The 10,745-nt window shown below is 43.0% G+C and overlaps 1 protein-coding gene and 1 long non-coding RNA gene across 4 annotated transcripts in view; one reads left to right on the top strand and one right to left on the bottom strand.

The window, feature by feature from the left end:
* Positions 1–1,069: 1,069 nt before the first annotated feature.
* LOC140710475 (uncharacterized) lies at positions 1,070–6,073 on the bottom strand. 2 transcript variants are annotated; one of them, XR_012091506.1, is made up of 4 exons: positions 5,952–6,073; positions 2,072–2,158; positions 1,762–1,987; positions 1,070–1,507 (listed from the first exon to the last, which is right to left on the bottom strand). It is a non-coding gene; the product is annotated as an uncharacterized lncRNA (long non-coding RNA). The 2 variants fall into 2 exon arrangements; XR_012091507.1 differs by lacking the exon at positions 2,072–2,158 and having other exon boundaries at positions 5,952–6,039.
* Positions 6,074–6,094: 21 nt separating this feature from the next.
* The window catches only part of HERC1 (HECT and RLD domain containing E3 ubiquitin protein ligase family member 1), a 219,080-nt gene continuing 214,429 nt past the window's right edge, over positions 6,095–10,745 (top strand). The window contains exon 1 of one of the 2 annotated variants that reach the window (XM_073012219.1): positions 6,095–6,216. The gene's annotated coding sequence lies outside the window, so the exon portion shown is untranslated. The remainder of the gene's footprint in view (positions 6,217–10,745) is intronic. The other variant, XM_008016333.3, reaches the window with a different exon arrangement.

Genomic DNA, 10,745 nt, shown 5'->3' with positions numbered 1-10,745 from the left:
GTTCATCTTCTTCTCAATGTGCTACCACAGTGTCTGGCATGGATAGCACTCTATAACTGTTAGTGCCCTTCTTCTTTCCCTACTCCCTACATAGTAGGCTTTTCCCCCTGTAGCTTCATTTTCTTTCCCCAGCATCAATATTCCATTCCCTGCTGCTGAGTGAGAAAATGTTCATCTGTGTCCGCCCCAGGGTATTGTGTTTTGATGAAACAACACTAACTGTTGTAAAAATAATTTATCTAAAAATGGTTATTGCATTGTAGGTCTAAGAAACAGCTAGAAAGGGAAGTCTTTAATACTGTTTAGGTGGTGGGTTGTCCTAGTGTATGTAATATTTGATTTTAGGATATGGATTTCAAATAGAAACCTTAGAAGGTTTGCATTTAGCAAGAAAGAACTCTGTTTCCAAAAGAACCAACTGCCAATCTTATGATCCTATTTTTAGTATCCTACCTCCCTTCAAACCTCTTTGGCAGATCAATTATCTGTTAGCAAGATAGGAGGCAATAAATGTGTTTTCATATGTAGATACACTTTAACAAAAATTCTAGGCAACTTTTGTGGCTTGGAGGTTGGTGTTTTGAGAATACCTTATTATCAGAATATGTAACTTTTTGTATTTAGCTGTCAGCTACCCTCTCAAATTCTACCACCTGGATGAAATTCTCTCCAGGAGTCTCTTCTGAGTTCTGGGAATATTTATTTTTTTTCTGTACTTTCTTTTACTTTATATCATATTGCTTTTTATCAAAGGCTATTTTTCCTGCAAGTCTTTGTCTTCCAGAATTAATTTAAATTAGTCTTTAGGTTTCACCAATTTCAAATTTTACCTGTATCAAGAGAAAATTGTCATGGTTGTGCTCTGTTTAAAGGATGAGTTATTCAAGAAGACCTACTAAAATACCTATTATAGATCTATAACTATCAAGTTAAAATCTTGCCCTTCTTTGATATCCTGCTTCTCTGGAAAAGCAGCAGCGTAGAGTGAACAAGTTTCAGAAGCTGGGCACCTAACTTCATAATTTTGCTCATATAACCAACAGGAAATATAGAGAGACAGAATCAACTATAAGGATAAAAGGATAGAATTGTTTATTATTTAGCTATCTTTTCATGGATATATATCTCCATCTATAGTTTTCAGACCCCTAAAGGGTATGGACATACTTCATACAGCTTATAGTTCTAGCATAATGTCTTACACATGGTAGGCACTCAATAATTGTGAGAAATGATGGACTGATGCACTCTCTTGGAGTTTCTTTGTAGGGAATATGATTATGAATAAAGTGTTAATAGCTATCTCAAAGCCTTTTGTAAAGAAGCAGAGTACAGATGCTCCTCCACATACCATGGGGTTATGTTCCAATAAATCCATCGTAAGTCAAATCAGGCCAGGCGTGGTGGATCATGCTTGTGATTCCGGCATTTTGGGAGGCTGAGGCGGGAGGATTGCTTGAGTCCAAGAATTCAAGACCATCCTGGACAACAGCAGACCTCATCTCTACTGAAAAAAAAAAAAAAAGTTAGCTGAGTGTGATGGCATGTGCCTGTAGTCCCAGCTACTTGGGAGGCTGGGTAGGAGGATTGCTTGATCCTGGGAGGTAGAGGCTTCAGTGAGCTGTGACTGCAACAACAACAATAACAACAACAAAAGTCTGTCTCAACAACAACAAAAAAGTCAAAAACGCATTTAATAGAATTAACCTATTGAACATCATAGCTTAGCCCACCCTAATTTAAAGTGCTGACGACACTTACATTAGCCTATAGCTGGACAAAATCATCTGGCAAAACAGGACACTGTAGTGTTGGTGACTGCGTGGCTGACTGGGAGCTGCAGCTTGCTGCCACTGCCCAAGACTGTAGGAGAATATCCATATTGCCCAGGAAAAGATAAAAATTCAAAATTTGAAGTACAGTTTCTACTGAATGCATATTGCTTTCACACCATTGTAAGGCTGAAAAATCAGAAGTCAGGGACCATCTGTAAAAATAAACCGTAAATGAAAATAAGGTATGTGTTATCATATTTTGGAAATGCCTCTTAGGCTCTGATCTGCAATATTACCTGGGTCAGAAAGACTGGCTGAAGGGAACTATTGGGTACCAAGTATGTGAGGTGGAATAAATTCTTCTTCTGGTGTTTAAACACAAGCTGTAACAATAAAATATTTCTAATTAAGATACCACTGATTTTTCTCTCCATTAATTTCATCTTTCTTCAAAGCTAATGGGTGTATATAATTACTCCACATCAAAGACTCTTTTCTAATGGTTTAGGAGATACGAGTTTTTATTAGAACCAAGGAGAATTTACAGCCCACAACAAAGCAATTTGTTGAAGTTATTTTGGAGTTGATTTAGGAATCGCTCTTCATGAAATGTGCTGAATCTTCATTATGGATACTTTTTTTTTTTTTTTTTTTGAGACAGAATCTCACTCTGTCACCCAAGCTGGAGTTCAGTGGTGTGATTTCCACTCACTGCAACCTCGGCCTCCCAGGTTCAAGCGATTCTCCCTGCCTCAGCCTCCTGAGTACCTGGGATTACAGGTGCCAGCCACCACACCCAGCTAAATTTTGTATTTTTTAAAATAGAGACGGGGTTTTGCCCTGTTGGCCAGACTGGTCTTGAACTCCTGATCTCAGGTAATCTGCTTGCCTCGGCCTCCCAAAGTGCTGGGATTACAGGCCTGAGCCAGCATGCCTGGCCCATTACGTATGTTTTCTAAACCTCCTCCAAAAAAGCTTTCAGCTCTTTTTGTACTTCTTCTGGTTTGCTTGCTCCCTCCCACTGTACCTTTATCACTTGCACTCTCCTCATGTGATATTATAATGATCTATTTTCTTCCCTCTCTCCTCCCATTAGACCATAAGCTCCTTGAGGGCAGGTATTTAAGCTTGTTCAATAGTATATTTAGTGCCTTGCACAATGCCTGACTTATGATATGCATTCCACAAAGATCTGTTAAATGAATGAATCAATGAATAATCATACCTCACAGTTAAATAGTGCTACAAATATGGTTACAAGGTACTTTCCTATGTTATTTGACTCCCATGATACTCTCTGGCAGGCAGTGGGTTTTATTATCACCCCTGTTTACAGATGTGAGACTAGGCTCAGAAAGACTGTGTAATGAGAGGGCAACTAGGCTGCAATTTCTGGAGCTACCAGAACTCATGTCCATGGATTCCTGCTCTGGAGTTCTTTTCTGTTTTCAGAGTGATTTGTTTCCTGAGCCAAGTGCCAAGGGCAACACAAACTTACTTCCAGTGTACATTTACCCCTGCTGCTCTGCCTCCACACTTTACTGCTCTGCTGGATTTCTTCACTTCCAACTAAGTCCTCTAGCAGCTGCACATTTCCCATATGCAGATGAAACATGAAAACCATGTATTCTACTGTTGATTCTCCAGTTCCTTTGCCTGGGACCTCCCAGCTGTGGTGTGGTACTGTGAAATATGAGGCATGAAGTGGGGGTGACATGTGTGAGGGGAGGAAGATGTGGCTGACTGGTATGGCCAAGGTGTGCTGCTCAGAGGGCTATCAGACCAAGGGCTTGTGATGCTGAGGACTTGGCTGTGGCTCTGAATCCCTCTATCCACTCCTCCCATCTCCAACATTTTTCTTTAGGGAAATCTGAATAAAACGAACTGGTGGAGTTGGGAGAATAATGCTGACAACAAGGTTCTAGGATATGCTGATTTAAGTATGAAACAGTGTTTTGGCACAGTGTGGTGGCTCATGCCTGTAATCCCAGCACTTTGGGAGGCTGAGGCAGGTAGATCATTTGAGGTCAGGAGTTCAAGAGCAGCCTGGGCAACATGGTGAAACACTGTCTCTACTAAAAATACAAAAAAATTAGCCGGGCGTGGTGGAGCACACCTGTAATCCCAGCTACTTGGAAGACTGAGGCAGGAGGATCGCTTGAACCCAGGAGACAGAGGTTGCAGTGAGCCAAGATCATGCCACTGCACTCCAGCCTGAGCAGCAGAGTGAGACTCCGCCTCAAAAAGAAAAAAGAAAGAAACAGTTTTTTGGGAAAAAGTGGTGTGGTCAAGGTGATGGTGGCTAGTAGTTAGGGCTCACTTGCTGACACTAATAGTATTTGCTAATTGTATGCAACTGAACACAATTGTATTCAATTCTCTTTTACACACAGCTCTGAGGGTGGAAGGTAAGGAGAGGGTAAAACAGGGAGTCTCTTGATTGGTCTTATAAAGCAAGCAGTCCTTTTCTTGAAATAGAATGGGCAAAACCAGGCCTGGCACAGTGGCTCACGCCTGTAATCCCAGCACTTTGGGAGGCCGAGGCAGGAGGGTCACGAGGTCAGGAGTTCAAGACCAGCCTGGCCAACATGGTGAAACCCCACCTCTACTAAAAATACAAAAATTAGCCGGGCATGGTGACACACGCCTGTAATCCCAGCTACTTGGGAGGCTGAGGCAGGAGAATTGCTTAAAGCAGAGACGGGGTTTCACCGTGTTAGACAGGATGGTCTCGATCTCCTGACCTCGTGATCCGCCCGCCTCAGCCTCCCAAAGTGCTGAGATTACAGGCGTGAGCCACCGCGTCCGGCCAGCTTGTTGCTTTTGAGTGAGCTTCACACACAATACCCAGATCATAAAGCACTAGCAACAATGACATCACTCCTCATGTAGCTACTCCCTTACATCGTTTACCAGAAATACACATTTTATACATAGAAACTTAAAAGCTACACACGTAAGACCCACCATTTAATGAGTACTTAATATGTGCCGTATGTGAGCTTTACATATATTTCACTCCTCAGAGGAACCTTGTGATAATAAGAACTGGTATAATAAATTGACGCATAAGGAACTGAGGTTCAGAGAGCTCAAGCAACTTGCCCAAGGTCACACACCTGGGATAAGTGGGATTCCAGAATAATTCCCACCAGTGTCTGACAGTGAAGCACACGGCTCCTAACTCTTGGACTAAACTGCCTCATGTGACACACAAACATATATCTAATTTAACCATGGGCAAGCACTCCCTCGTCTGTCTATACCGTAATTTCTTACATTAGTGACACATTCATGGCTCGTATGTTTGTGTGCTGCTTCTACGCCTCCAATTAGATGGCAAACTTCTGGAACGCAGAGGCCAACTCTATTTTTTGTCCCCACGTCATCGGTCAGTTACACATAATTGGTGCTCGTTAGAATATTTGGAAGGAAAGACACCATGAAGGTGGCTGGAAAGGCGGAAGTCCAGGAGCAAAACCAGGTAGAAAGAGGAAGTTGGAGATGGGGTATTCATTCAACAATTTAATGTCCAGTTGGACCTATCTTAGGCACTGGGGATACGGTGAGCACTCAGCCAGTCCGTGTCCTTCCCCTCATGGGGTTTCACCGTGGAGGTCGAGGTCATGATCAAGGATGTAAGTCACCCAAAGGACACTTTACTCAGTGTTCCCAAGCAGAAAAGAAAACCTAGGAGCCAGGCCCTGGCATCTGCAGGGTTCTGGCAGTCCCGTAAGGCGCAAAGACACGAACAAAGTGGAAGAGTAGGTCAAGTGAAACGCTTTTATGTGATTGAACTTGGCCGGCCCTCCGCTGCGATGGGAGATAAAGAGCGTGGGGCGCCGGGTGCGCGGCGGAGATAAAGGGGTGTGGCCCTGGCCCTGCCGCCGGCCGTACCACGTGTCCCCGAGCCGCGCCGGGCGACGGAGTCTTCCCTGCCCACCACCAGGAAAACCGGGCGCACCGCATGGCCCCCCACTCCTCACCACCCTTTGTGAAACGCCCCCAATTGTGCTTCATCTGCGGGGTCAGGTCCCCGCAGGCAGTCGGGGCTGCCCGGATTCCGCGAGGGCTGAAAGGTGAGGGCCGCGCGGTGGCAAAGTGCCCCCAGCACCTAGCTTGGCTCCCCTCGCGCCCAAATCCCCTTCCCCCTTTTCGCTCAACGCCCAGCTCCACCTGAGCACCGTTCCTCTTCGCTCCCCTTTCACCTCCCGCTCTGGGCCTGCTGGGCGGGGCGAGGGCTCCCGGCTGCGCGAGAGTTCCGCTCAAATCTCGCGAGAGTCGCCTGCCGCCGCTGCTGCTGCCGCCTCTTACGTCTTTCCCTTTGACAAGTCGCTGCTGCTGCAGCAAAAATAAAGGACGCGACCGCCGCAGCTTCTGCCGAGCCGGGCTCGGGTCGCCGGAGCCGCGCCCCACACCGCCAGCTCCAGAGCCGCATACGGTAACGCATCATCTTCTGTCCTCCTGGTCCTGTGTATGTGTGTGTACTTTGCCGGCCGCGCAGGGCCGGCCGGGGCCGTTTCGGGACTGCCGCCGAGCGGTGCTGCTGGGGTCCCGGGTGGACGGCAGGCGAGCTGGGGGAGCCCTCTCGGTGCGGCGCGGCCCTCCCGGGTCCCCGGCTCTAGAGGCCTCCTGCCGCCCGGGCGCCTCAGAGCAGCGTAGAAGCCGAGGCGCCCGAGGAGAGGGCCGAGGGACCCGCCCCTCCAGAAGCTTACAGTGTCTGTGCCTTGGCCCCACGGTGGTCGCCTGTCTTTCTGCCTCATTCCTTTATCCGCTGACCAACTCCCCTGCTTCGGCTGGGGCTCGGTCCAAGGGCGGCGGCCGACTCCCTCCCAGGGTCCGGGGAGAGCCGCGACCCCGGTGTCCCCAGGCGCCGGCCGCCTTTAGTGGGGTGGAGGCTGGGACGACGTGTCTTCCTCCTCTCCTCTGCCTTTGGGTGGGGGCAGCTCATCATCTGCTAAACCTTTCTCCAAATCTCCCGCCCCGATAAAACAACAAATTATAAAGCCTTTGCAACCGGGAGGCGAGGCGAGGCGGGGCGCATTGTTTAGTCTTCAGCGTGAGAGGAGGATGATGATGGTGATGACAGGAGCTACCCCGGGGAACATGGTGAAGTCTGTTCTGTGATGGGAGGCAGGTTACTGGGAGACACGAGGAAAACAGGAGCTTGTACCACCTTTCCCAGGAGGTTATGTAAAAGACATGTTGTCTTAGAGAGCTGTGAAACACAGGGACAGATTTTTTGTAGTTTAAGAAATATCTATAATACTTAGAATATGGAGATAATCAAATGATAGGAATAACAAATCTTAACAAACTAACCCATGTTTGTGATTACATCTCCAGAGGTGGCATTTCATGGTTAACATTTTGGTGTATTTCCTAACAGACACATTTTTTTTTTTTTTTTAAATCCTTGCTTGGGACTTCCTCATTCTATATATGTTTCAAAAATGATTTGTTTTATTTGAATCAGTTCTCTGGCCTGCTTGATTAAAACTGGCTAGTTGTTCATTATCACTGGCTGAACTCTGCCATCACTATCTTTTTCACTGGGCCCTTTTCCAAAATGATTGTTAGCTAAGTGGTTTGAAAAACCAAACGTTAAAACATTGTTTATTTGGATCTAGTACATATGTATCTATTATATTTTTACAATGCTGCTAGTGGTGGTTGCTCAAAATGGGGCAGTATTTGTAGAAGGCGAAGAAACTATGATTATTCATAGTAGGAAGAAACCTATTTACCTCAAGGTTTTATGAAATTGATTTCTACTGGATATTTTTAGACCAAAATTGTTCTGTGACATTGTTTGTTTCATAGTGCCTGTTGTGATTAATGTGGGATGAGTATGTCCCTTTAATATATGTGTTTCCAAAGCCTGTGTTTATACAAGCAAAATTGAGTGTCCTAGGTGCCTGTCTTATGCATTAATGTACATATACATATATATACACATACACGGACACATATACATATGTATTATGCACCTATACACATTTATATATCTTGGAAGTGAGTTAAGATGTATTGCTATATTATTTGAGAAAAGGTAGCATTAGGTAGGGCAAAGAACAGTCATAATATTTCCCCCAAATCACATGACAAGATTGTATGGCAGAATGAGATATCTAGGGAGGTTGGAAATCTGGAGCCTTTTAAAAATAGGATAGATTGTCATCTCGGGTTGTTGTTATTGGAATGGATTAAATGGCCTATTAAGGCCTCTTGTAATTCTAAACTTTTATGAATTTTGCTTTCCCGAAGGTTCTTATCATTTTGCTTCTTAAATTTCCAGTCATGCTGTTTACATGTGACACATCCATTCATTTGCTGGTCATGTATTCCATTTCCAATGCAGGCACCCTGATGGTGCATGGAAGAGAAAGCAAATGTAAATGCGTCACTTAATCTGCTTATTAATATAAACATCTCTTGAAAATCTCAATTTAAAGGAATTTTGGAGGATATGTTGTTGATTGGACTGGATTGGTTAGTAGAGGGTGCAAATAATAAATAGTAATACAATTCCAATGTCCCAAGCATTTTTCCCCCAAAAAAGTCATGCTAAATACTCCCTAATATTTGAAATAGAAAAAGAAAAAAGGGCTGGATGTATTGAAGGAGCTGATCTTTTAAAATTCAGATTTTCAGATTTTAAAATGATGGTAATGATGACATTGTGGCTTGGAGAGTGAAATGTTTGTGTTAGGATGAAAAGAAACTTGTGAAACAAAACTTGAATGTTATAGTTGGATAACTGTATAATAACAATATACTATAATCTGTTGAAGGTATTTTTAAAACTGTAAATAGAACTTTTGGCCAGGCAGAGTAGCTCACGCCTGTAATCCCCGCACTTTGGGAGGCCGAGGTGGGAGGATGGCTTGAGCCCAGGAGATCAAGATCAGTCTGGACAACACGGTGAAACCCTGTCTCTATGGTAAATACAAAGATTTGCTGGGCATGGTGGTGCATACCTGCAGTTCCCGCTATTAGGGAGGCTGAGACGGGAAGATCAATTGAGGCTGGGAGGTTGAGGCTGCTGTGAGCTGTGATTGCACCACGGTACTCCAGCCTGGGAGACAGAGTGAGACTCTATCTCAAAAAAAAAAAAAAAAAAAAAAAAACCGACCAACCAAACAAAAAAACAAAAAAATCAACAACAAAGCTCTACACAACTTCGGCTTAACATACGCATAAAATACATTGTTATGAGCACATATTGCAGATTATCATTATGTTGAAAACATAAAAAGTTGGTCAAATCATTTACAAAGAAATTTGCAAAGCCAGTAAAGTCACATCTGTTAGCATTTTCTTTAACTACAAAAAGTGAAAAAGAGCATAAAGTAGTTATTTACTTACTAGATGCCAGATCCGATTTTTATGATTTTAGTTTGTTCTGATATCTCCTACTGGGCTCTCTAAATTAATGGGACTTAAATTTCAGATGAGATCCTTGAGCAAGAAGATGTGACAGTTGTATCAGATGACTGGTTAATGGATTTTATTTATTTTTAATGGTTTATTTTGAAATAATGTTAGACTTACAGAAAAGTTGCAGAAATAGTACAGAGTTCTTACATACTCTTCACCAAGCACCCCCTAATGTTAACAACTTACGTGTAACCATAGTACAATGATCAAAACCAGGAAGTTGGCATTGGTGTAATTCTATTAACTAGACTGTAGATTTTACTTAATTTCACTGGTTTTTCCCATTAATGCCTTTTTTGTTGTTGTTGTTCTAGGATCTAATCTAGGTTCCCACGTTGCATTCAGTTGTTATGTCTTCTTCATCTTCTCCAATCTCTGACAGTTCCTCAGTTTTTGTTTTTCATGACCTTCACATTTTTGATGAGTACTGTTATTTTGTAGAACTTCTTTCATTTTGGGTTTGTCTGATGTTTTTTCTCATGATTTGATTGAGGTTAAGCATGTTTTGCAAGAAAACTACAGAAGTGATGTTGTATCCTTCTCAATGCATCGTATTGGGGGTACGTGGTGTTGACATGTATTTTTGCTAGTGATATTTTAACTTTGAACCCTTAGCGGTATTCTTCATGGTAAAGTTACTATTCTACCCTTTATTGTTCATACATATCTTGGGGGAGATACTTTGAAACTGTGGATATACAGTTTCTCCTCAAACTTTCTCCCATTGATTTTTAACATCCATTGGTAGATCTTGTCAGCAACAGTTATTACTGTGGTGTTTGGCTAATTATGATTTTGTATTTCCCTCATTCCTTCTGCATTTATTAATTGGAATTCTTCTGTAAGGGAGAGATGTCACCTTTCCCTCACTTATTTATTCAACTATTTGTTTATATTAGTGTCTTCTTACGGATCTTTATTTTCTATGGGTTATAATCCAATACTATCATTATTTATTTTGTTGTTCGAATTGTTCCAGCTTTGGCCATTGGAAACTCTTTCAGGTTGGCCTCTACCCTTTTTCAAGCACTTCCTTATATTCTGGGGCCACAGGCTGTTCTTTTTATTTTTCCTTGCACCAGTCCTGGAGTCTACTTCTCCAAGGAGTTCTGGTTCCTTTTATTGGAGAATAGTATTTAAAATCAAAATCTATATACTCATTATGTTTAGTGGAGTTTTACTGCTCTTAGGACTTCAATTGACAGAACTAGGAAATATATCAGTATATTATATATTTTTTGTATATATATAATATGTGCATACACATATTTTATGTATATATGTATAAACATATATGTGCGCGCACACACACACATACTGATATTTCTTTCTTTTTGAGACAGGGCCTCGCTCTGTCACCCAGGCTGGAGTGCCGTGGCGTGATCATAGCTTACTGCAGCCTTGAACTCCTGGGCTTAAGCCATCCTTCCACCTCAGTCTCCCAAGTAGCTGGGACTACAGACATGCACCCACCATGCCCCGCTGATTTAAAAAAAAAAATTTTTTTTAGTGGAGACGAGGTCCTGCTAT

The sequence above is a fragment of the Chlorocebus sabaeus genome, chromosome 26 (genome assembly GCF_047675955.1).
Source record: "Chlorocebus sabaeus isolate Y175 chromosome 26, mChlSab1.0.hap1, whole genome shotgun sequence".
NCBI lineage: Eukaryota > Metazoa > Chordata > Mammalia > Primates > Cercopithecidae > Chlorocebus > Chlorocebus sabaeus.
The sequence above is the reverse complement of the archived record's forward strand: the minus strand, read 5'-3'. Positions and strand labels throughout refer to the sequence as shown.